At 39.8% G+C, this 27,665-nt stretch overlaps 1 protein-coding gene across 5 annotated transcripts in view; it reads right to left on the bottom strand.

Moving 5' to 3' along the window:
- Positions 1–27,665, bottom strand: part of ZBTB20 (zinc finger and BTB domain containing 20) — a 769,337-nt gene that overhangs the window by 159,648 nt on the left and 582,024 nt on the right. For all 5 annotated transcript variants that reach the window (XM_057696835.1, XM_057696836.1, XM_057696834.1 and 2 more), the window contains one exon: positions 6,133–6,172. The gene's annotated coding sequence lies outside the window, so the exon portion shown is untranslated. The remainder of the gene's footprint in view (positions 1–6,132; positions 6,173–27,665) is intronic.

Raw genomic sequence — 27,665 nt, 5'->3', positions numbered from 1 at the left:
CCACCCAGCCTTTAGCAAAAATTTTGGTTCCTCAGTTCTTTTGTCTTATTTTCCAACGGTTTAGAATTTGAGTGTGGAAACACAGTGCTATTTATTGTACCCCTTCAAAGAGTCCCACAATTAGGCTTATGATTTTGCTTGGGATATCATTCCCTTACTCTTCATCTTTCTTACATTCTAGCCATTTTTCAGCATCCAGCTAAATCACATTTTACGTGAAGTTTTCCAGCCCTCAAGGCTCTTTCTCATGAATGAAATCCTATTGTACTTATTGGAGTCTCTCACTCCTTTTGGAATTGTTATTTATTATCTTCTATGCATATGGAACACTCAATAGTATGACTTCTTTTCCTAACTCAATTTTAAGTTTCTTAAGAGCAAGCAAGGGCAATGTCCTAGTTTATGTTTAATTCTCCATTAAATGATTCTTTGTATATAATAAGTACTTATATCTTACACGTATTGGTGTGTGTTTGGATATATGTATAGGTAGCGGAGTTGTACCCTATCTTGTGCTGTGTTTTCATTTTAGTAATTTACTCTTCCCCATTTCCTTCATGAAAAGCATATGGAAAGCATGGTCTAATAGGTAGAAAGGTTAAAGGAAATGCAAGCAGAGGGAGGCAATGCTCTTGGCTGTGGTAGACTGGTCTGTGGTGTTTGGATTCTCTGAAACAGAAGACGGAAAAAAATAGCCACTACTACTACAGGAAAAAAAAAATGAGGAGGAAGGGTCCTGAAAATGGTATCTGAGCAATGAAAGACAGTGAATATTTTAAAGATCACTGAATTTAATTTATTCAACCTAAATGCATAAAAGTACAGGTGGGGACATTATTTATGCAGGTATATGCAAATCACTTTATAAAATAGGCAAAGCCCTTCTGCTTTTTATAAGTTGCCAAGGTGGTTCCTGATATTTTAAAAGCTATGCACCTTTAATGTAATTTCCTAAGAGTTGGAATCCCTCTGTCGGAATCATAGTCATTGTCAGAGCAAGTTTATTTTTTTTCTCTCCTCTGGGACATTTACAAGGCTCTCATAACCATCACAAAAAAGAGTGGTTTCCACAGAGATGTGACTGGAAAAAATCACTTGGAGATCGCTGAGGAGCAAGTCACAATGTTCAAAGCAGAGAACATGGGCTTTGAAAACATGAACCCATCTGACCCCTTGAATTTAGAACAGTGAATTCCTGAGCTCTGAAACATGGGGCCCGGCTGTGCATGCCATATTGGTGCTATAAGACTGGCAGTAGGTTGGCTGTGGCATGGTCTATTTCAAACTCCTTCACAGTGCCCAGTGTTGCATGTTCCCAGATGACATTTGGTTGGCAGAAGCTGGGCCTCCAAAGCTGGCAGTCTGGAATGGAGCCCACTGTGTTTTGACAAACACATAATTGACCATCTGATCACCAGCCTACGTTCTGCACTCAGGTCACTGAGGGGCCCTGGGCTTTCAATAGGTCCCTACTCCTTATCTTGTTCATCTCCTCAAACCTTTCTCCAGAAAGTAACACAGAGAAGACTTAAACACACCCACACACATCCTCCCATTTGCAAAAGAGAACATGGTACATGCAACATAAGCTGTTGAAAATTTCCTTTAAATTGTCCTGGCAGCCCAAAGTGAACAAGAGCAAAGCACACTTCCGGGGAACTCTAATTCAGAAAGAAGGAACAGATAGACTGCACTGTTCAAACACCAGGCTGTGCATCAGCTGCAATTCAGGAACGTCTTCTCAGAAAAGGGCAGCAATGGGCGAGTGATAGGAACCTGGGGCACTGATTGACTTTAGGTGGAGATTACTAAGAAATGGTTTCATTTTCAGGGGAAAGAAGGGAAAAGCTGGACACTGGCAATGTCCTCTCCTTCGTGGTCTGCCACTCCCCCAAGGCCACTATGGGAGAAGGAGACACACATCTCTGGTGACCTGTAGGTCAAACTCAAGTTGAGGTGTTTGGTGAAGGTACCATAAAGGTGTATTTTGGCCTGAAATTTGGCCCCCCACAGCACATCAGCCTTTATCCTACAAGGATTATGCATGGGTCCAAGCCAGGCAGGCATCAGGCAGATGTCAGTGTCTATGCCAGCACTACAGAACCCCCTCCACTCCCAGCCCCACTGCACAGTTCAGGCCCTTGGTTTTCACCTCTGACCCGGTCTCCATTTTTTCGGTCAGACACCAGACCACTCTTTCTCTAAAAGATAAATCTACTTATGCTCTACCTCAAAGCCTCACCGAGCCTCCCGCTTCCAGTCTAAACTCCTTTGCTCAGCATACAAGGCCCTCCACGACCTGCCTCCTGCCCACTTTCCAGCCTCACCTCCTTTGAAAGGATCCCCTTTCAATCACCAAGCTCCAGCCACGAATTCGGGATCTGGCTGCTGTGCGACACCTCCTGACTTTGTAAATGCTCTGGCTTTTTTCCTAGTTATGATCCCCTCTTTCTCCCCGCCACCCCCCACATCCACCTGGTAAATTACAATTCATTCTTTAGACTTTTAGGCCCAGCTTGGGCACCTCCCACATGCAGATGGGTGCTCCTTTCTTGTTCCCCTCACTACATCTTGTGCGTGCCTCCATTCCAGTGCCTATCACATGGCATGGCCTTTATTTACTATATATCTCCCCTAGGGGACTGTCAGATTTTTAACAACTGGGAGCATTTCTTATTCATCTAGCAGTTTCAGGAACCGAGCATAGTGACTAGCTTTCTGAAAATGCTTGTTGACTGAAAACTGAATAAAGAGCTGTGCATGATAACCAGTCAAAACCTAAGCCAAGCAGTAGTAGTAGTTTCTAGAAGGAGGGTAGGGGCCTACTAGCAATCTAATGAAGGCCGAAGACCCCAGCAGTAAGGCACTTTAGATGGTTATCACAGGGTGAAAGTAAGAGTGAGGGTTAGAGGGTGTGATGGAGGAAATGTCTTGATAACAGAGCCTGTAGGCAGTGAACTTTCAGCCTTTTCAAAATTTAGTTTTCAGTATGGAAAGGTATTGTTCTGAGAATGAATCTGAGTCCAAACTGTAGAGAGGTATACCTTTTTTTTTTTAATATGGCTATCCAGTTATCTCAATACCATTCTTTTTTTTTCTTTATTGGAATATAATTGCTTTACACTCCCGTACCAGTTTGTGAGGTACACCAAAGTGAATCAGCTGTATTTATACACACATCCCCATATCCCCTCCCTCCCGTGACTCCCCCCCACCCTCCCCGTCCCGGCCCTCTAAGGCATCACCCACCATCGAGTTGATCTCTCTTTGTTATACAGCAACTTCCCACTGGCTATCTATTTTACAGTTGGTAGTGTAAATATGTCTATGCTACTCTCTCACTTTGTCCCAGCTTCCCCTTCGCCCCCCCGTCCCCCCAACCCCGTGTGGATAGGCCTAGAGTCTGTCATACAGAGTGAAGTAAGCCAGAAAGAGAAAAACAAATATTGTACACTAACTCACATATACGGAATCTAAAAAAAAAAAAAAAAAAAATAGAGCGGTATGCCTTTTAACAACCTAGTGTCTTGGGACTTCTGGTGGCGCGGTGGTTACGAATCATCCTGCCAATGCAGGGGACACAGGTTTAAGTCCTGGTCCGGGAAGATCCTATGTGTCGCGGAGTAACGGAGCCCCTGCACCACAGCTACTGAGCCTGTGCTCTAGAGCCCGTGAGCCACAACTACTGAGCCCAAGTGCCACAACTACTGAAGCCTGCACGCCTAGAGCCTGTGCCCCACAATAAGAGAAGCCATCGCAATGAGAAGTCTGTGCACTGCAGCAAAGAGTAGCCCCCACTCGCCACAACTAGAGAAAGCCCTTGTGCAGCAGCGAAGACCCAATGCAGCCAAAAATAAATAAATTAAATAAATAAATTTATTTTAAAAAAAAGAACCTAATGTCTGAAATATGGCGAGTCTGAGCTCTCTGCTTCGAGGCAGCATGGCAGATGATGGAGGGCTCCTCTTTGCTCTGCTAAAGATTAATGGGATGAAACACTTTGGGGGGAACATCTGGGAGCTATTCAGCTCCTGTCGAAATCTGTGTCAAATCCAGACTGGGACTCTGGACTAAATGCAGTGCTGAGGAGAAAAAGTCGAACAGGCAGAATGCTGCACCTGTCTGAAGGAGGCCATTCAAGAGGCACTCGGAGCTACAAGCAGTGAGGAGAGAATGTTTCGATCTGTCCCCAAGGAACTTTTCTTCTTTTGATGGGCACCTGGGGCACCACCTCTGGAGCCATCAGCTCTGTCTGTGGGGCACTTGAGGACAGCAGGACTGTCATAGGCCCTGTCACCCTTGAAATAAAGTCAGTCTCAGGATTTGGAACAATCTAAGCCAGCACGGAGCTTGGTCTGGGGGCCGGGAAAAGGTTAGTGGGTGCGTGGATGGGCTATCAGCCCATTCCAGGTCATTCACTCAGCCTCGTCACTGCTGAAAAACTTGGATCTCTCTAGAAGCTGTCGGATTGATGGTTGATGTAGCATAGAATCAGTTTCCCACTTTCCTATGAGCCAGAGACAGCCTTTCAATTACGTTTTTTATCTCACAGGTCTCCCCTCGATTTCTAATCTCTGACCCAGGTCTCCAGGCCCCTGCACGGCTTGTGTCTGAGGCGTGCCCTCCAGTGCTGACGTCATAATTGCTGAGCCGCGGGGGCAGGAGTGCACGGTGCTGACTCATCCCTGGTGATGTGAGGATTAATGCCTTGTCTAACACAGAGCCATTACGTGAACTGTTTTTACACAAAGGAACTGTAACAAAAATGATTTGCCAGTCAGAGAACTAGAAACACGCAGTGCTAGGTAACTGGAGTAAGGACGCGGAGACACAAAGTGGTAACCACAAGCACACATACGGACACCCTCCAAAGCACTGACAGACCCACTCTATCAACACCAGGAACGAGGAATAGTGAGACTTGTCAGGGGCAGAGAGGACTCACCCCTGCTGTATAAACGCATCACACACAGCACCAGTCTTTGGGGAGTTTAATCAATCTCCTTTCTCTGTCAAATAACTGTCACTTCAGACTTTAGCCTTAGCATCCTTTGGAAGATTCTGCTCCCCTAAATATATTTGCAACTAGCTTCTAGGAATGTGAGTGGAAACCACACACAAGCAAAAGAGCCATGGGAACCTCCTTTCTCTGCAAATGACTGTAATACGAGAAATACCTCGGAGTGCAAAGGAGTCAGCAAAGTAAGATAATACGTTGTAAAGAAGGGACAGTGTTAACCATAGAGTGAGAAGCACTTGGGAGGACGCTGATACTATTTATCATGTGAGGTGACTGCCACTACCTGTAGCATCTCTTGGGTGGTGTCTCATGTAGTGATGTAGTGACTTTGATTATTTGGGTTCATGGCCCAAATAATCAAAGTCTCTTTCAAGCAGCTCAGGGTAAAATTTATCCAAACCCACTCAGTACAGCCTGATTTGGGCTTTAAATAATAAATGTTCTCTCTTTTCATCTGAAATCAAGTTTTGTTTCTTTTTCCTTCCCCCAAATGACTTTCCATCTTTTCTAAAAGAAGAATGGTACCTTCTATAAACTTCCTGGCACATGTAATCCTGGATTTCTCCCTCTCTTTTTTTTTTCTGGACTTTACAATTTCACACATAATTTTAGCCTAAACGACTGAAGTTTTGTACTTCTGTCTTGTACCTCCTGTAAAAGGATATTACAAATTTTGTCCAAAAAATGAAAGCTCTGATCTAGAAGTTGATATTAAAAACTATCGGACCTAGGGACGGGTGTATAACTAAAGCATAAATAATTGCCCATTGATTGACAGCAGAGCAAAAGCCCAACTGTGGCTGGTATTCTGGCTGAAGAATGTAAGCTGTAGTTTAGAAGAGCACTGACTTTTGCAAACAGCAGCTGTGGCTGAGTCAAAGGCAGTCTTTATGTAAGTCCAATGGCTTGGGCTGCTGGTCTTTTCAGCCCCTTCATGATGGCAACTACTACTACCACCAACAGCATCAACTCCAAACACGAAAGAAGCTAATTCACACTGAAGAAGCACTGGAAACCACAACAACGTCAACTGGAGAACATGCCAATAAAGATCCAAATTTCCCAAATCTGGCACTTTTTTGAAAAGGGAAAAAAAAACCACTTTTACTTACATAAAGAGAAGGGGCAGGCCACAGACTGACGGTCAAGGAACTGAAAATCAAAGACAAAACAAGGAATTAAAAATAAACCCAATGATACTGTGGTGAGAAGGAAAGCAAATCTACGTTTAGACAGGACTAGTTGCTCCTAAAGCATGAGCAGTGAGAGCCAACTTTGTCACCTGGAGCCCAAGAAAAGGGAGATTCAGCATCATAAAATTTCCAAAGATGTGACCTCCTACTATCTGTCCAATACAGAAGGAGTGCCAACCTCTTTCTTGGTTAACTTCATTCTGATCGGAATCATAGGAGCCTTACCTAGAGCTGTGCTGTTCAATACAGTAGCCACTAGCCACATCTACCTATTTAAATTTAAAATACTTAAAATTTAATAAAAAATTAAATGTTTAGTTCCTCAGTCTACTAGTCACATTCCCAGAGCTCCACAGCCACCTGTGGCTACTGGCTGACTTACAGATAGAACATTTCTATCCTTGCATAAATATCTATTGGGCAGCACTGACGAGAACAGATAAAAGCTTTACTATGCAGTTAGTGCATGACATATCTTAGCTAATTTTGACAAAGATGAGTTGAACTGATAAACTTTGCTTCTTTTAAGGGTAGATTTAGTATGTTTAATGCCCAGAAGATCCTCTGGACAAATTCAAAACCTCCATGTGTTGTCAATTGCTAGTTGAGGGCTGCTACTGCCTTGTCAACCCTGTCTCACCAGACTAGGAGTGTCGCCTCTGACAAAATGATTTTAAACAAAGCATCTGTCCCCCAAAATGCATTTTTAATAATGAAAACTTCAGGTATGGTGGGAGTTGACCTTAACAGTTTCTCATTTCTCATTCTATATTCAAGCCTGATAATTCTCCTTTGTAATCTTCAACACACAAACCAAATAAGTGATTACGAGACTGGCCTGCTCATCATTGGTTTTGGTAGCTTTTCTTACAGAAGAATAAAACTGAAGTAACAGAAGGTCCAAGAGAGATTAATAAACCAAACAAGGATGCTGAGAAGACAAAGCAGGTCTCCCTATTCCACCCCACTCAAATATGTCAAGGACTTCATACACGCTGATTGAATTCTTGCCTCTCTGACACCATGATTTTAACCACTTTCACATAAGGCTTCCAGAAATATGCAAAACAAACTGTATTGAAAGAGATCAAGTAGAAGGACCTGACTAAACAACTTAGCATAGAATAAGGCTGAAGTAAAAAATTGGCAATTAGAGACTTCACTTCTCAGCAAGTTTTCTGGACAAATGTACCACCATAGAGGTTCCTCCAAAGAAAAAGTATTTCCTTTTATGGACAAGGTGAAACCTTGTTCCATGAACGTGCAGGAGCGAAGGATGGTATTCCTCTCTTTGGACAAGAAGAGTTAAGATGAAAATCTGTATCCTGGACCATAATGTATACTAACACAAAAGAGGTTGGAGGTCTCCAATGCTTTTTTTTTAAATAAACAAATAAATAAATTTATTTATTTATTTTATTGGCTGTGTTGGGTCTTTGCTGCTGCACACGAGCTTTCTCTAGTTGTGGCGAGTGGGGGCTACTCTTCGTTGTGGTGTGTGGGCTTCTCATTGTGGTGGTCTGTCTTGTAACAGAGCATGGGATCTAGGTGCGTGGGCTTCAGTAGTTGCAGCACATGGGCTCAATAGTTGTGGCTCATGGGCTCTAGAGCACAGGCTCAATAGTTGTGGCGCACAGGCTTAGTTGCTCTGTGGCATGTGGTATCTTCCTAGGGCAGGGATCGAACCCGTGTCTCCAGCATTGACAGGTGGATTCTTACCCACTGCGCCACCTAGAAAGTCCCAGGTCTCCAATGCTTTTAAATTCTTTCGCAAAATTGATGAGCTTAATGAAAATTTTAAGCAACATAATAAACTTATGTATGATTCACTGAAAGTACATAAAAACTTGAAATTATATATATGTATTATATATATATATAATTTTAAAAAAAAGACCAACTAGCTTCAAAGACTATAAAGCTCTAAGTTTTGCTACATTCTAATCCCTTCCACAAGCTAGGATCCTAGACCATTGCACTGGTGCATCTTCTAAAATATTTTTCCTTCCTTCCTTTCTTCTTTTCTTCTTTCCTTCCCTCTCTCCTTCCTTTTTTCTCTCCCTCCCCTAACTTTTTGAGCTTGCTTTCTTTCCCAACCTTTGAGAAAATGGAGAAAAATATTAGTGGTTATCTATGCCATGTGCTCACTTACTTTGCTGCTGCATGTTTTAAACCCAATAAGTCTCAATAATAATTATGCTCTTTTTGAATAATATTTAGTATTTATGCTCTTATATGTAAGCACATAACTTTCTAAATTTCAAGGAGTATTTATTCATAAAAGTTAATTATTCAAAATTAAATTTTTGATGTGATCAAAAGAGATCGATGTAAACTGTACCCAGATTGACTAATACATCCAAGGTCTGGAATGAAAAGCTATCTTTCCTGGATGTCAAATGACATACAGGCTGTCAATGATAGGAATCCAAGATGGAGAGAAAAATCACAGTGTGTATGTCACAGTCTAAGACAAATTAAAGCCAAGCTAAATTGAAGATTTTATTGGATATAATTGTTGTCTTTATGTATTAATGAAAAACAATAATATCTATCCCAAATTTTATATTAAGATCAAAAATTTAATCTCAGCGTTCTTATACAATTTATAAATGTTCATAAACGTCAAAAGGCCGTTTCTTGATTGAATTACAATCTGCTATGCAATTTTGAAAATATGTATTAATCTACATGGGTTTATTTTTGTCCCGTTCAAATTGTTATTTTATTGATATGTGCCCTTTCTGCCTAAGTGATATTCACCTTGTATGCTTGTAAATTGTTTTCATCTGAAATGCAAAGAATTATCTATAATAGTTTTGCATAAGCTTATAAACATTTGCATTAGGCATGCTGGGTTCAAAGCACAAATATCTAGCAAAGAATATAGGACTGTAAGGCCCAAATGAATCAGGACCTTAAAATATGGTGGGAGAGGCAAGACTGGAGAGGGGGAGAAAGGGTGACTTGTGGTGAAGTCTAATTTTGGTTTTGTGATTTCTGAATAGAAATTATTATACAGTATCGATCTCCAAGGAACTAAAAGTATTATTAACTGTGACTTAAAGATTAGTCTATTCTGATTCCTGTGTATGTAATGTTCTAGGGCAATGGTTCCCAACCTTTGAGGTGATACAGATCCCTATGAGAACTTCTCCTCCCAGAAATTCTTCAAAAACACCAAGTTTCAACTATCTCCCACACTCCATGTAGGTCTTCTAAGAATTACAGGTGCGAGAGGGGAGAAAATGCTCTTTCAGTCCCCCTGTTCATCACCTGTAGCCTGTTTTAACAAGTCGCTATAAAGTTTAAGCCAGGAGTAAATGAAATGCATAGAAAATGGATCTCTACGTGGGAGAGCGGGTGTCACTAGAGACACACAGACTCCTTTACGGGACTTCCAGATTCTGCCTTTCCTAGTCCTTTATAACTTCTTTTTAAAAAAGTCCATAGAGACTTAGGAACAATGAGGTAGAGGAATAGTGAGGAAAGAAATGATAATAAGAGGTACTATTCACTGAATATCTTCTGTGGTTTCAGGCAACCCAAGTAAATGCTTCTTAAATTTGAATATGGGTGTAATACCCAGGGAGGTGGGGCAGTGTGACAAGAGTACGCAAAGCCACAAAATAAATAATAAAGACATGGCTGTCTCTTTATAGAGGGTCAGTTGTCTTTGTGGGTAAGTAATTTAAAGTCTTATTTGTACACGTACTCATTTATCCAGTAACTATTTCTTGGATGTTATAGACAAAAAGAAGAGATCCTGTTCTTGTCCTTATGGAACTTCCAGTATAGAGAAACAAACAAGGATATATTGAAGAGTAGAATGCAAAATGTGTGCGTATTTTTAGGGTGAAACCTGAGACCTCCCTGAGAAGCCTCATTTGCGGTGGACTGTTTCAGGCGATGTCCTGGCAGCCTGAATACTGGATGCTCAGGCTAGCTTGAGGATGACCTCCCTGGAAACGTTTGAAAAGCAGCATTAACAGTATATCATTTAATCTTGACTACAAGAGTAAATATTATTATTTCCACTTTACCAGAGGAAAAAGGGAGATTTGAGAAATTAGGAAACTTACCCTAAATCAGACAGCTGCTGGGATCTGAATAGGTCTGTACCATTCTGAGGTCGACATATTTATAACCCTTAAGTTCCAGTATCTCTAGCTGTTTCCCACTTTATGTGTGCCCTTGAAATCTGGGCTCATTCAGTATTTTGTAGGCCAGTTTAAGCTTCTCCTTTGGAAGGAGACATGCTTGACCTAATTTGCATTCTAATTATTTCATGGTGGTAAGGGAAAGCTATTATTACACCCATTTTTTTGGCGTAGAAGCTGAGCCAATTGCCAGCTGAGGTACCTGGCTGGGTTAAAAAAGGAGTCCTGGTTGTCAATTGCTCATTCCTCTTGACCAACTCTGAGCCTAGGCAATGGTACTGTCCAAGGACTTTTCTGCATGTGGGATTCACACTGGCTGATAAAGAATGAGAGAAACTTTGCTAAGGGAAAATAATAGTGCAATAAAAAAATGGAAAATAAGTAACCATAACTCACAAAAATTGGTTACTTTTAGCATTGTGAATAGAAAAGGGAGAGCTTACTCATCACAAATGAATCAGAAAATTAGAATGTGTCACAGCATTGATGACAGAGCTGAGGAATTGAGATGAACTGAAGTTCAACACTTATCCTTCTATCTGAAGAGGGTAAATGGTGTGACAACAGGATGGAAATGACCTCTTAGACATGACTTTAATCCTTCAAATCTTTTTTTTTTTTTTTTTTTTGCTACTACTCCCTTTAGCGGTTAGGTGGGTTTATATCTTTATTTTCTATGGGTAGAGATAACATTTTAACATCCTTTTAATGTTCTAGAAGTATTGTGTTAATTAATTCTTATGTGGGAGTCATTCCAAATAGTAGGATGAAGATTTTTACCTTATTGATTTTTCTAATACCTCTCTGGCTTCCAGTGTTTTCAAAGGATGAGGCACTATTGGATTTTTAGATTCATATGTCTCAGAATAAGTGCCAGCTTCATAGCTTCCTGTCAACTGATATTCCATCTTCACTCTGGATACATGATTTCCTTTATCTGACAGATTCAAGAAATTTTATGCTAGATTTAATGACATTTCATGCACCCTGAATTTGGAGGTTTTTAATTCTCTATTTTCTACCTGGCAAAAGATTTATAAGTTAAAGTCAGATGGAAGGGTTATTCAGATGTGCATTCAAAGCATCTCAATTTCCCATTAGGTACTTTGAGGTTTCCTGAAGTATTCTCATTGCTTTGGTTAGTCTTAAGGAGACTGACTACAAATGCCACAAATGGGCATTCATATCTTCGGGCCTGCTTTTCAAGACCATCTTGAGAAGAACAACAGAGAAATCACAGTGATGCTTTACCTTTCCTTAATATGCTATGGTCACTCTGAATGATGTCTATCTTCAAAAAATGAGATGATAAAAACATGATCAATAAAAAGAGAGAATTCAAAAACTAAAGTTCAGCAATTAGGTCTAGATAACTGTTTCTGAGGCTGACACACTGCTGAGATACAACTTGACACTCTACCCTCTTCCATACAAATCCTCTTGAGTCTTCCTGATTCTTACAGGTATAAAGCCCGAGAAATTAGCACGAAGTAAAAGCAGTAGGGCTGGAAGGAGTGGCAGGGCAGGGTGGGGAGCAGTGTTAGGAACTGAATTTATTTAATATATTAGTATGATTTCTTACAGCTCCTAAAACAGACCTAACTCAATGGCACGATGACATTCAGGAGCTCTCTACAATCTGATTTCAAACAACTTTTCCTTCCATATTTCAAATGCCTGAAATTATAGCTTTATAGGTTCCAAATGGATTGGTGTACCAGGACCTTTTATTATTGTACATTAATATCTTTTAGGGGATGCTGAAAAGATCCGATATTGTTATCACGCGGTCCAATCAAGTAGAAACACTTGGTCATAATGCTCCTCACAGCCTACCATTAATGCCATTTGGTACAAAAAACTTGTGCTTATTATAGGACAAACTCATCCCAAGGCTCCTTGGTATATAAACACAGAAAGTAACATGCTAGTGGTACAGAGGGCTTTGGAATAAATATGGGCACAGCAGGAGGAAGAAACATCCAGATCAGTGTGAACAGAAGGCTGTCTTTACTCAAATGGTTCGCTTGAATTTTTTTCTGTTACAAAGGGAAAAATTATGACACAAAATTTGTATCAAAAGATATAAATTAAGCAGGTACTTTTACCCAGTAGTCTGTTAGATACTATACCAAGAAGACAACGTGGACACAGTCTGAGTTTTAAAGACTTGATAAAAGCTTTCCATAATACAGATTGGAAAATGTTACTTTTGTCCTTGTCGCCACCAACTATTTGCTTAAGAGCAATCCAAGATCTTTCAAGATCTGGCCCCAATCCACCTCTCTTGTTTTTTCCCCGCCACTGCTTCCTTATGTACTGTGACAGGCTATTTGCTCTCCCTTAACATGTCCAGGACACCTTTGCCCCTGAGCCTTTGCCAACAGTTCACACTAGAATCTCCCAAGCCTAGCACAGTCTCCTAAACACAGCATGACACTCCAGTGTTTGTTGAATAAATGCTGCCCATCTATTTTAGGAGACAAAGATGATAGAAAAACGTTGTTAAATCAGTAAATGAATAGCACCAGAGAGAGGTCAAGGAAAAGTTAATTTTAGTGCATTTTAGGAGTGGGGGCAAGATGAGCCTTTAAGATTAGGAAAACCGATGCTCTTTATTCTTGGGTCTAGCCAATGCTATGAGTCAGTTACTTTTTTGGGAACTAGTTTCAACCTCAAGGTTAAATGAACACAAATGCTCTGTCCATCAGCATATAATGAAAAAGCTGTGGCTATTTCCACATCAGCACAGTGAAATTAAAATATGCAGTGCCTTTCGCAGGGGCATCATGTATGACAGAACTTTTTAAAATAGTCCCCTTTGCCACTCTTGTACAGAAATAGCTATAAAAATAGTAAATGTTTAAAAAAACTGGAATAATTCCGCTTAAGAAAGAAAGAGCTAAGGTGTATCATCATGGTTTTCTGGCTATAAGAGGAGTTGTTATAAAGAGGATAATGATTGGCATTTTTGTCCTCGGGCAAAACGATATGAAACTGTCCAGTGAAGAATTTAAGTTAAGACTTAAGGATGAACATCCTAAAGGTACAACTGGTAAATAATCAAATAGATTACTAAGAGCTGTTATGAAATTTCTATCTTCACAGTTATTTAAAAATAGGAAAGATCCTCATCTGTTTTGGATGGAATAAATGCAGCTCTGCCTCCAGCCAGGAGGGTGAATTCAAAACTTCTCTAGTCTTGTTTTGCTCTATGTGACTGCAACACAGGTGAGTAAAATAAATTCTATGGTTTGAAGGGGATAAGGCAACAGAAAGTCTGTAAGTTACTAAATTCAAAATAGTGTATATAGTGCTTATGTATCAATTTGCCAAGAGTATATTAATTACTCAAGTAGAATCAAGCAAAAATATACTGAATCTGCTATGGTTTTAACATAATGATTAGCTACAGTAAGACATTCTAACAATTAATTCTTTCATGTCCAAGGAATATAGCTGAATACTTCATAAACCTGTTATGAATATGCATATAAATTCAATATCCAATTTTTTTTAAGTTAGAAAAAGACCAGAAAATAATATAAGAATTCACTGTTATTATTCCCAGGACTATCTTCAAAGACATCAGGAGAACCGGTGAACAAATACTTTTAAATGGCCAGAATGGGCTCCATATGATTAAGAATGTAAACCTAATGACAGACTCGGGGAAAGTTCTACCAGGGGTGGCAAGTTACTGGCTTTCTCGTCTATTTACCTTGCAGCTTTGGAGCTCAGCAGAAGTGTCCATTACATGCAGCACACTGGATTAGACGAACAGTTCCAATGACCTTGTCTGAACCAAATTCATTTAAAGCCGTTTGCCACATTTCTTAAATAGAAGATGAGCCCTTTCTATCTATGGCCCAGATTTGGACTGGATCACTGAACTATTGCCCAACTCTTATAAGCAAAGCATTAACATGTACCAATCAACAGGCAGCCCATAGCAGAGGCATCAGGAAGGTCAAAATACACACACATAAGAAATTGGCAGTACATTATAGAAGAAAGCTATTTCTAAAGATGGACTTTGGCTACTAAAACATTTGAGTGTTATTCAACCTTTGCTAGGAAAAAAAATCAGTCCCAATGTAACTTGTTAAAGATCTGGTTTAAAAAAAAGATTTAGACAGAGAAATGTTTTATTTTGCAAAACACTATTTTCATAAGGACACGAATCAGAGATCAACTACGCCAAGTTCTACATAGCTGACTTGTTATAGGATTATTGTTCTAGGCTTCACTAAGACTTCTGGAGGTTGGTTATTGCTGTGATCAGGAGCTGGGAGGATAGAGGTCTAAGACCTTTCAAGAGAAACATTTTGTTCAATATCAGTACAGAAAAGAAACCCAGCATTAAGCTGACTTTGACAACCTAACTAGGATAATGGTTGGTGCATGCAGCCATTGCTTATGCTGTTTCGAATGTCAAGAATGAACTGAACAGCAAAGGTGTCAAGCTAACCAGCAACTGGAATTTTGAAAGGCTGTGGTGCAATAGGCTGATAATGTTAATGTTAGAATTCATAAAACTTACTCTTGGTTCCCTCCCGCCATCCCTTGCTATTTCCACATCCACATTCCTATCATCAGGCAGTTGAAGAAAAAGAAACAAATGTGACCGGGACTGCCTCTTTGGGGACACACTCAGTCAGCTCTCCAGCCTCCCCAACCCCAACCTGCTCTTAGTCATCAGAAAAGTTATTAATTTAACTGCTTTAATACTTCTTCTTAGGGGAGTCAGCATTTTCTTAACTGTCTCTGTAAGATCCAAATTCAGGTTTTTCCAAGGTAATGAAAGAAGTATTTGGTGATTGTGTGTGTGTGTGTGTGTGTGTGTGTGTGTGTGTGTGTGTGTGTGTGGTGGTGGTGGTGGTTGTGGTGATGGTGGTGGATTCTGCTCTGGACTCTACAAATTTTTCAGCTTTACTGTCCAAAGGGTTCACCTGATTCCCCATCTTAAGAAGCAATGTTGCCTATAGTTTAACTGCAAGTAAAGTATACACATATAAAGTATATATGTGTATGTATATAACTCCTTTTGAAAGTTACAAACATTTTGGGACTTTCTGTCTATACACTCAATGAAGTGTCCCTGCTGATGTCAGAGTAATTTAGGCAGAAACATAAGAAAATATAAACCGTTTGCTCTGAAACTTCATGAACATGATCTTTGTTAGTGATTTCCTCCCCATTAATCTCTGTTGGTTCCTGGCTCTTTGGAGCATGTGCTGAAGGAGACTTTTTCTTTTTTTTTAAGCTCTTTATTGGAATGTAATTGCTTTACACTCTTGTACCAGCTTTTGAGGTACACCAAAGTGAATCAGCTGTATTTATACATATATCCCCATATCCCCTCCCTCCTGCGACTCCCTCCCACCCTTCCTGTCCTGGCCCTCTAAGGCATCACTCATCATTGAGTTGATCTTCAAGGAAACTTTTTCACAGTATTTTTTTGCCTCAGAAAACCCTGTGGGTGCAATTTACTTATAAATACCTGAATTCTTGTATTCACTTATTAATGATCTAGGAATTGAAGATGTTTTCTGTCTGCTCTTTCACCTTCCACTTCATGAAAGGATTAGATTGTAAACAACCTAGCGGAATCCTTCAGGCCAAACCCTGGCTGAGCTGATCTCAGCAGGCGGGGAACCCGTTGCAGCCTGTGAAACGCAATTATGAAAATAGAAAGAATTCACCCATACTTTCAGGAAGAAATTATGTTGTTTCCAAGATGAGACCTAGAAAATACAGCACATTGAAAGCAACTGAGCAAGATATGATTCTAAAAAGAGTCAGCAGAGGTAAATTTCAAAAAGCACCAGATTTGCCAGAGCCTTCTCAAACTGCGGATTCATGTTCAGTGTCTGACAGTGGCCTGCACCAGATATTTCAAGGGAAGTCCATTCGTCTCTGACCAATGAAGCCCAAAATACTCACTGCACAAAAGGCAGTGAGTATTTCTCATCTATAAAGGCAATCAATTTGTGCCCCAGTCTGAGGGTTCCGGGCTTTCTTTTATTTTTATGTCTGAAGGTGCGTGGTTCCTCCTGCATGAGTGGGTCCTGAGGAAGTGACCCACCCACAACTCCACAGAGCTAATTAACCCCATACTGAGCTTTTTTTTTTCCCCTCACTTCACACATCCACTCAATTTTTTAAATGACCAAGCAGTAGCATGATTAGATGATTTTTTTTTTCTTCTCAGTGAGGAAAGCATGGTGTTGGGAGAGCTGGGATATATCTGCTCTAATTCAAAACAGCAGTGTGACTATAAAACATTACTAAATAACACTTTATCAGCAGTACAGAAATGCTCAAAAATGCTTGAGTGAAACCCTTTCGTGTTATTCATCCAACTCATTGAAGTTTCTATTTTTAAATAACGACTAATACATAAATACTGAGGTAGAGAAATTTGAGCTATATCCAGAAAAATTTTCTAAAATCCCGTTTTACTAGAAACGAATTAAAAAGGCCCATGGTCTTCTCCCCCATCTTTTAACAGCTTTAAAGAGAGGGGCCAATGAGAATAATGATACAACTCATCCTTTTTTCCATTTCAAAGAATAGGCTCATGTTTTTCCAGATTTATTTTTGCCAAACTGAATGTCTTGAAAACTCTAAGATGATCGCTGTTTTCTAACTTTTCAAAAAAGAAAAGAAAAAAGTGAACATGATGATGGTGGGTGATTTAATGGAATCAGCTTGTCAACGTGATGAAACTGAAAAAGCTTTTACAGAATATGTCCACATGCTAAAATAAAAAATCTTTAACATAATGTATATAGTGTAGCATGATTTTTGTTATGGCAAAAGAAGAGAATATCATTAATTTAGACAGTAAGTGTAAGGTTCTGCTAAAAACTCCACGGATAAATCATAGAAATACATCTTGGCCAGACAAATGGAGCCAGACAAGTTCTAGTTCTTTCAGAAGCTATCAAAAGAGCCATCGGATTTTAAGTCTGTCATCTCTGGTATGTGATAAGAAAAATTCTGAGCTATTTCCCTCCGTTACACTAGTATATAGCTTCAAAGTTTTAATGATTTATACATAACTGGACAAGAAAACGACCTCTCCTGAATGTCCCATTTTAGGCAAACTATCAGATCTCTTTTGTTCTCAAAAGTTAGTGGCAAATTGGCTCATTTTGGTAGGACTTGGTCATAGAATATGCATGTCTTGCATGAACTTTTACCTCTCTTTCCTATGCAGAGTGATTTATATACACAATGCCCAGGAATTCTGTAATTCTTAGCACAGTGGTCAGTCAGTACAAGGGGAAACCTATCTAATATTTAAAGTTCATGTTTGAAGTGCCTTAAATCCTATGCTTTTGAACCGAAGACCTTATGCCAGTTTTAAAACACATTCACTACTTCTCCCTAAGGGTCTTGTAGGTGTGGCTGCCAACTGAATGTTAGGTTGGTAAAACTGGTTCAGGAGGCATAAAAAGGGAGTCCAATGAGACAATGTTTTTATTTACACTGGTTGGAAATTTTATATTTGATTTAGAGTCCAAATCAAGCTCTTACATCTGTGCCTCCCGCCTTTGGCTGGAAATGCTTCATCTGATCATTCTTCAGTGGGATTGTTGTTATGATTTCAAAGATTCCTGCCCATCACTGATTCTTGGGATTCTAAAGGACTTCCCATGGGCTATGAGGCCCAATCCCTCGCTACCTCTCTAATCTCATTTCTTATCCCTTGCATGCAAAATTGGTCCAAATGCAATAAAATATGGTTATCTAAGTGGAAAAAGAATAGGAATGGGAATGAGGTTGAAATGAATAAACCAACAACAATTAGTGACTCTATGCCCTTGTGAAAACTCAATTCTCTCATTGGAGAGATACCAGTGTTTATAACTGAGCCTAACGAAGTGCCTGAACTTTCCTTGAGAATTGGTTAGATAAGGGAGGACATGCAAAAGCACTGTCCAGATGGGGGCATTCATTCATTCATTCAACAGAAGTTTTTTCAGAGTCTACTATTAATTACTCTGCTAATTGGACTCCATTCCTGCTCTCAAGGACCTCCACTCTAATGCACAGTTTAGAGGGTTTTTATGTCTCCGTTATCAGTAGCCCACTTAGGTCAAGTTACCACAAACATAATCACCTGCTTATAATAACTTCTCTTGTTCCTTATTCACTCTTTTCAATTGCCTTGTGACATCCGTTAAGCCCTCATCAATAACCTCACCCTCTGTGAGCCAATATTATCAACTCAGCTAATTTCAATTTAGATAAGAAACCTTTTCCCCACCACAACTACCTTTTCTTTTTCAAATAGCCAAGAAAATATCATAAATGTCTGCTCAGAACTATTTGTTTGAAATGGGTCCTTACAATCTTATCTAAAACAGCACTTTTTCTTTTCTTTTCTTTTCTTTTCTTGAACAATTAGTGGAGCATATCTTGACTTACAGCCAAATTATGAGCCAGTGGTGTCCTAGACACAGCACTCACTACTCTCTGGGGGTAGAACATTTCAGCACCCAACACAGGGTCATCATCTTAAATAAGCTCAGTCTCAGGAAGGGTTTAATGGAGCACATGTCTCTGGTCCCTATGCTCCTTGTGTAGAGGTACCCCTCCATCATAGTTCAGTCTTTCTGAACTTAGCTGTCTTAGGTCAATTGCAGTGAACATGGTATAAAGAACACTAATTCCTCCTCAAGGTGTTAAACTTTTTCTCCCTCAAATTCTTTATAAACAAAAATACAAGAATTTAATGTATGTACATAGCAGCAAATTTTCTCTCCCTGTTTTTCTGCAGATATTTTCTTCTTACATAAACAGTGGTGATAGAATTATAAGTGCCATTGTTCTGCCTCAATATTAATACTCTTATTATCTTGTATAAACAGGAGTGAATGAATACGTACATGACACCAATCAATCCCTTTTTTTAAAAATGCAGTCCTCATCTTTTTAAACAGCGGAGGAAGAATTAATGAATTCAACATGTAGTTTACCTGTTTATATTTTGAATGTTAATAAAGTAAAACCAAATTATTGCCTAAGTTCTTTTCAGACTTACATCAGCCATTAACACTCTCCATGCCAGCCAGGGGAAAGTGGAATTAATGGCCTTGGGTCCACGTCCCTGGAGTCAGCTGGCAAGGGGCTTGGCAGGCTGGAGAGGATGTTAAGCTCCTAGGGCAGGAGATTTTGGCTTGCTGGGTAGATAGGAGACATTCGCTGGCAGTGAAAGAAATTTTTTTTGTAGAGCACATTGCTAGGGAGAAGGTTATCTGGGGGCGTTAGGTAAGAGGAATATCAATACCAAACATAAAAGTGCTCTGAGGAAACCAGGGAAAAGGGAAAGCAGTATTTTTTCCATCTCCTCATAGGCTTCCCCTCTTCCTTAGCAAGCTTTCTCTTTCCATCATTTCATACTTCTTCCCCCTCCATTCTTCAGGTTTTCCTCTGCTTCTTTCTAACAAAGAAGCATCTAGGAACAATTTTAGGGTACAATGAGACCAAAAACAAATTAAAGAAGACTTACGATAATATACTGTACATTTATATATACGCAAGAAAATACAGCCTATGTTTGATTGACCAAGAACTAGAAACTGGGACTTTTGAGATTTAAAAAATTCATGGTATGTCTGGTCATATTAAACTCCAGAACAGCTGGTTTTTAGCATCACTGGAGAGAGCTATAAGAGAATCATGAGCAGAAAAAAAAAAAAAAAAAAAAAAAAAAACTGGGGAAAATGAATTTTATAAGGATTTATATTTGTAAGGAGGAAGGGACTTTAGAGTTGTCTATTGAAATTCCCCCCAAATTATTTCTTGGACTTATATATGACAGAGAAGGAGCTTAGGAATTCTCATTGAGTTCAGGGAGCTACTAAACCCCACGTGTCACGTTCCTCACAGTTGCTCAAGCACATAAAGGATAACTAGAGCATGGCATCTCACAGTGAATAACGTGGTTGGTCACTTTGCCACGCTGACATATGGAGGCAGGGCCCACAGGAGCAGAGGTCTCCTTATGAATACTATAGAGAAACACTCAAGTTCATCTGAATGCATAGGGAATGAAGGATTCGCTGTACGGTGTCATCTGTGAAGTACCTAAATGTATTCTCTAACCAAGCACCATCATTTTAAGCCTCGTCTTATTGGAAAAAAATTCCAATACAAAGCTTATGGGAATACTTCATTTGGTCACTGGGTGGGGGAAGATGCTGGGACAAATGACAACACTCAATGGTCAAAGACAGGAGGAAGCAAGAAGAAAGAGGAAACCCAGAAGGGCAGAGTGAGTGCCAAAAGAAGGGTGCCAGCTCTGGAGACTCTCTAACCGAATAGACAGTGAATCTTAAGAGACATAAAACAGCATGCTTTGAGGGAAATGTCAGTATACTTTAGGAATCTGAGGCAAAAAGGAAAACTGTTTGCCTCTTGTCAGTTTTCACCAGTGTCCCATGGAAGGTTCCTCTTTCTTTCACGTCTACATACACAAGTATATTTTTCTCCTAAAGATAAGCCTTCTGTGATAATGGTGGTAACCATGGCAGTCAAATTTTTGGCAAAGTTGGGAACGAAAGTCTGACCTCCAGGCTCTGTTTCTGAGTCCGGTCTATGTTCTCCAAAGTGTTCAGTCTTCTTTCTGTGGTTTCTTTGGGACCAGTGGCAAAAGATACACGTGGTAGGGGCAGGGCAGACTTCCTTCTTGGGATATATATGTCTCTGGGAAATAAATACCATCTCACCATGACTTTTAGATTTTCATTATTTTCCTTTTTTCTCCTAGGCTATTAATCTCCAATTTCTTCTCTACCAATCTGGGCCCTCATGGTTAACTTTAAAGACATCCACCATCGGTTTTCTCATCTATGGCTCTCAACTGTACCTCACTAGTTCTCGAGGCCAGATGGATCCATTCACGTGTGTTTGCCTCAGCACCCAGGCTGCTGAGTAACGCTGAGGAAAAATTACAAAACTGGTGCCCCTCCAGAGTCCTGGTTTCCAACCTGAGCTGGGGTTTCGGAACTACTTTACAGTTCTTTTGGTTTTCCCCAGGCAGTTTCCTTTTTCAGTCCCCAGTTTCCATTTATCATTATAATTAACTCCTTGTAACCTACCTCCTACCCTTTATTCTCAAGCCCTGTATTAATCTTGCCTCTTTTTTCACAGAGGAGACAGAAGCCATCAAATGCCAGTCCCATCATGCTACCTCTGTCAGAATGCTACCCTGACATCTCAGAGACTTCTTCCTCTAGCGCTAATAGTCTCCTCCAGGATCTTAATACATCAGTTACTCCTTCCTTCTTTTTTTCCTTTTTCCTACTGCATGCCAACATGCTTCAGTTGCCCACATGTAAAACAAACGGTAACAACCATAACAAACTAACAAACAACAAACCATCTTCTGTGACCCAATCTTCCCTCCTTTCCACCACCTTCAAGCTTCCTAAATTCTGATTTATTCCTCAACACAGTAAACTCTGGTTTCTCTACCTGTGTTTCCAATTAAACTACCAAGGTCTCCAAAAACCTCTGAAATGCTCGTTCCTAATGTCCGTACTTGTCATTTTATTTCTCCTTTTTAAAGTCAGGCTCATTGATGAATAATTTACATACTACAAAACTCACCCTTTTAATGCCCTTCTACAGTTCAATAAGTTTCAGCTTCTGTGTTGGTTCCCCGATGTCTGTAAAATAAAGTCTAAATGCCTTGAATTCATATACAAATCTCTTCAAAATCTCTAGCAGTCTTGCCCATGTAACCCATTGTTTGGTCCCATACACCATTTAACGAAATGTGCTCTGTACATTCATGCCTCTGGGACTTTCTTCACGTTTCCTCTCTATAAACACACATGTTTTTGTGTAATATAGAAAACACTATTAATATCACTACCTCAATTTCCATATAGAATTATAAAACTAGATGCTATTTTGAGAAGTTGATGTTTTCAAAATAGAAAGTAACCTTTAAAATGTAACTACCTGAAGATCTCTGCTGTTTTAGTCTTAATGGGTTGAAATGTGTCTTCTTCAAATTCACATGTTGAAGTTCTAGCCCCTAATAACCACAGAATGTGACCGTATTTGAGAACAGGGTCATTGCAGGTATGATTAATAAAGATGAGGCAACCCTGGAAGAGGGTGGGCCACTAATCCAATATGACTGGTATCCTTTTAAAAGGGGAAATTTGGACATAGACAAGCACACGAGGAGAATGCCATGTGAAAATGAAGGCAGAGATGAGGGCGATGCTTCTTTAAGCTGAGTAACACCAAAGATGGCCAGCAAACCATCAGAAGGTAGGAGAGAAGCAAGGAACAGATTCTTCTTCAGAGCCCTTGGAAGGAACCAATCTTACCGACACTTTCACCTTGGGTATTTAGCCTCTAGAACTGTGAGACAACAATTTCTGTCATTTAAGCCATCCAGTTTTGTGACACTTTGTTATGGTAAACTATCAATAAATACATTTAGCCAATAAACATCTTTCAGTATGCTGGAATACTGAGTAGCTCATTCACTCATCAAGTCCTTAATAAATACCTACTATGTGCTAGACACTGCTCTAGGATACGAGGATACATGGTATACATGAAAAGCTCAAACTATATTTGTTGAATGAATGAATAAGGACTTCAACATGTTACTGTATTTTTTGTATACTAATAGGCAGTTAATCTGTTAATCAACATTGCATTGACTAAATGCCTACCATTTATTCACTGGTCAAATATTTATGGAGTATCTACTGTGTGTCAAATAACATTCGAGGCACAGAGGATAAGGTTATAGATAGGACAAGTTCTCCACCTTCATGGAACTTAAATTCTAATCAGGGTACAGACATCAAACATGAAAACAAGTAAATAAATTATGTAATTTCACTCTGTGCCCCACACTGACAATCATAAGCATTTATCCTGTAAGCCCTCTAACTCTTGAACAATGCCCAGGTCAGTACTAATACTTAAAAATATTCCAGTACCATGCCCGTTAGTTCCTTTACCTTCTTGCAATCTCATATAAGCCTGAAATACCCCTAAGATTAATGGCCTTAGGCTGTTCTTTAGACCTTCTGATTTAAGCATAATGTTAGTAGTTTACACATTATTTCAGAGTCTACAAAATAAAGATCAACATGGGAGTCCGAGAGCAGAAGCAGGGTGATCCACGGGCAGTGCACAGGCTAAAACTGTCTGAGTAGGACACCTCAAAAGTTGGCTTTCTCAGTCAGTCAATGTCATTCAACACACACTTCTTTAGCATTTCCAGTGTGTCAGCACCTGCGCGAAGATAGCAGAACTGTGGGCAGAGCAGGCATGGTGCTGACCCCCGCTGAGCTTACATGCCACAGGGAAACACCTGAGCAGCTAATTTCACAGCCTGTTTCTTTCTTTTTTTCTTTTTTATGATAATTGTTTTTTATTTCAATCTTTAATGCATTAGACTTATAAGCATATTCAGATAAAAGCTTCTTGAAGACAGGGGCCAACGTATATAATCCATACAGTACATAAATCACTACACAGTCTGTTTCTTATTTGCAGTTGTGATGGGGCTGTGTGAAGAGAGCTAGGAGAGCTCCTGGGTTAGGGAACTTGGCCATGAGGGGTTAGAGAAGCTTCCTTGAGGAAGTGGTACCTCAATACTGGCTTTGGGGCGGGGGTATGGGTCTTTGAGCAGGGATCACGAAGTCTTATGTTTCTTCTCCCTCACTTCCTTTCATCCACGTGCACGCATTTCAAATACTTAAAAGCATTCTTCAAATATACTAAGAACACCAAAACTAAACACAAGAGAAGGACTCTCCAGAGGAAGGGGGCCAAAAATAGAAGGGAAAAAACCCCTAATCTCACCATTTGTTTTGAAAACACCCAAAATGATTAAAACACATTATAAACTAAAACATATGAACTAATCACTTGCCAAGTTTCATTTTTAAATCATAGCTGTTTTTGAGGTTCATAAACTGAAAAAGAGTCTTCCATAAGAACTTGTGTTTTTCTTTTCTTGGCCCTCAGTTGGCTTGAAGCATTTGCTGTTAAGCTGGTTGGGGGAAAGGGATCCAGCTCGTCAGGAACACGTGGCGTACCTCCACTAGAAGGTAAGCTCCGTGAGATCAGGCCTTTGTCTCTTCACAGTTGTACCCCTAATACACAGAGGAGTGCCTGGAAGATAGTAGGGGCTCCACAAATGCCTGCTGAATGACTAACTGAATGAACATTCTGGGCCTTTGCAGGAATTCTCCAGCTCTCTTTTCTTACCCAAGCCACACCTTGCTTTAAGCCAGTGGTTCTCAGGCAGTTTTTGCCCCCACAGGAGGCATGTGGTGATGTCTAGAGACATTTTAAGGTGTCAAGACTGGAGAAGTTGCTACTGATATCTAATGGGTAGAGGCCAGAGATGCTGCTAAACATTCTACAATGCACAGGATAGCTCTGCATACCAAAAATTTATCTTTCCCCAAATCTCAACAGGGCCCAGGTTGTAAAACCCTGCCCTAGGCCCTTTTTACTATTGGGCTGTACTCAGGAGTACAGCCCTCCGTATGTTCGGAATAAGCTCAGTCCTAGAGGAAGCACCCAGAAAAGCGTCCTTGCTTCATCCTCATTCCCTCCATGAACGGCTCCCACTGGGACTTTTGGACCCACTGGATCAATATGCAGTTGCTGGGGAAACCACCTGAAAAAATCTGTCTCTACAACTGTAGGGAATAATTTTTACAGTGTACTGGTAATTTTCCTGAGCTTACCTAAGAATATAACCTAATTTAAATAAAATTAATCTGTTTAGAGTCATGTGTCTGTAAGAAAAAGGAAAGTCCTCCCCTAATTCAACCAGTTTCTCCATGTCTGATCAGGATCTGCACACCAGTCTGGCTTTATAATAAATACGATCAACTTCAAGAATCCACCAAAACCCAATAATGTGCCTCTAGAGGGACTGGGTTTACAGTAGTTCCTTTGCTCCCTTCCTTGCCCTGCATATTAAATCAGTAGTATCTGATTCTGATTTCAGTGGGGAAACTTCTGTGCTGCCAGAGGAGTACATGTGCCGATTTCCCCATGATGATGGTTGCTCCAGGAATCTTGGTATTGTGGCGTGTGTCCCAGTTACCATAGAGACTGCATACACTAACAGTGTAGCATTAGGATTGGTGGGGAAAGCACATTTTGCAGAAGCTTTTTGGAGGGATAAAGAGAAGACACAAGAAAGAAAGTGAGACCGCCAATAAAGAGGCTCAGCAAAGAGAAGTCCCTGATGATACAGATTCTAGAAAACTGGGACCACAGAGATTACAACTACTATTATAAGACCGACATAAACTTTCCCCCAAAGGCTGCCTCTGTCAGGATAATTTCAAGTAAGAGGAGAAAGAACTAATATAAAATATTCTAAAACAAAACAGTAAGTAAATGAACCTAGCAAGGTCTAGAGGTGGCAAAAGTGGTATGGCAAGAAAACATTTTTAAGTGATTCAAGTCAAGGGAAAAAAAATAAATCTAAGATAACAATAAAATTGGAAGTTACATTCCTGAGGATGGCTGACTTACAGAGAGGCTGGTTGGCAAGGGGTAACTTAAGTGCTGAGTGCCTATGTTTCCTGCCCTGAAAGTGGAAAGAAAAAAATAAAGATGAGTCCCCTCTCATTTTTTAAATAAGGGTCTCCTTAAATCTCCCAATGGTCTGACATGATAGCAGATGTACATGATGCATGCCAGTCAAAGAAAATCTGACAAAAACTCTTAGCAAATATACAAATTAGGGGACATTTTTCACAAAGCAAACAGGCTCATTCCATAGTTTCATAAAATAATGAGAGCTTAAAGTGCACTGACAGTGCGTTCTCATGCACACACTATTTCTCTGCATACAATTTTGAGGTATAGAGTTTTTATAGAGATCAAGGCATGTCTGCAATATAAAGGGTCCAAGTGTTGAATTGTAGGTGTTTTTAAATAGAAAGGAAGGCTGGAGATAGGATGTGGGTTGGTGCAGGGGATGAGTGGGAATGAATTTAGGAGAAAACCAGTCTAGGGAAATGTCAGATAAGTGATTATGTCTAGGTCTCTGTCTGGTAATGTTTCATTACACATACTTCAGCCTAATATACCCACTGCCCACTGGAAATTCCTGTCTCCAAGTTTTAATTATCCTCAATATATTAATATTCTTTGAAATCTACATCTTGAGCCATTAGTTCTCTCCCGACCTCTGGCCCTCTATATCAAATGACCTACTGGACAATTCCAATTGGATATCACAACATGTCCAAAGCTCAATCATCTTCTCCTTCATAGGTTCTCTCCTTCCTATGTTCCCTATGTGAGTGAATAGCATCAATATTCACCCATATGCCCAAGTCCCATACCTGGGAACCATCACCCTTCAAATCATCACCGGATTTGTAATTCTAATGCAATTTCTTTTAATAAACAATGGTGGCTTTTGTGCATAGAAAGCAATATTTACAGTTCATTGGATTTTAAACTATTAGATGTGTGCATGTGTGTACCTATATATATACACATAGATTATTCTGTTTATTAATCTAACAACTTTTGTACACAATAAGAAAAAACGCTTTCAGGAAGGGTGAGGTTACTAGGTAGAAAATTTGGGACCTCAAACTATTTCAACTATTCAGGGGGTTGGAAGAATGAGAGTTAGGATCTGATCTGGGAGCACCTTCCAGAATGATTCTTTAGGGTCACCAATGAACACACCAAATATTCTTATAGTGACTATGACGATGATGGGTTCTAAGACAACATCCTGTAAGGGGAATTTTACAACTCATGTCCTCTATGTCCAAGTTCCACTCTTACCTAATTCTGTATAATCGCTTTCTACTTTATAGCCTGATAAAGGTAGACAGCATTTTGTTTTCTCCATCAACCAGGTTTCTTGACTCTGGCGACCTTTTACTTGATGATGACTCTGGTGACCTTTTATTTGATGTTGTTTCTTACATTTCTAGGTCTCCTGTTCCCACTGCACGGCATTAGCTTAGGTCTCCATTACCTGTCCTATGGTAACTGTCCATTGTACTAAGTTCTCTTACATTTCTGAGCCTTCGCACATGTCACTACCCATGTCTAGAACAGCCATATCCCCTGATAAGCATTTACCAAATGAAAACAAATAACAAATGCTTTAGATGTTGCTGCTTTGGGTGGTAAACAGAAATAGTGGTCTATCTAATATTCTGGATAAACCTGCACAAAGTGCTCTTACTTTAAAAATTAATTTTGAAGAATTTGAAAATTTTGCCATGGAGAATCACAGGG

The sequence above is a fragment of the Hippopotamus amphibius genome, chromosome 10 (assembly GCF_030028045.1).
Source record: "Hippopotamus amphibius kiboko isolate mHipAmp2 chromosome 10, mHipAmp2.hap2, whole genome shotgun sequence".
NCBI classification, from domain to species: domain Eukaryota; kingdom Metazoa; phylum Chordata; class Mammalia; order Artiodactyla; family Hippopotamidae; genus Hippopotamus; species Hippopotamus amphibius.
This window is presented reverse-complemented; position numbering and strand designations above follow the sequence as displayed.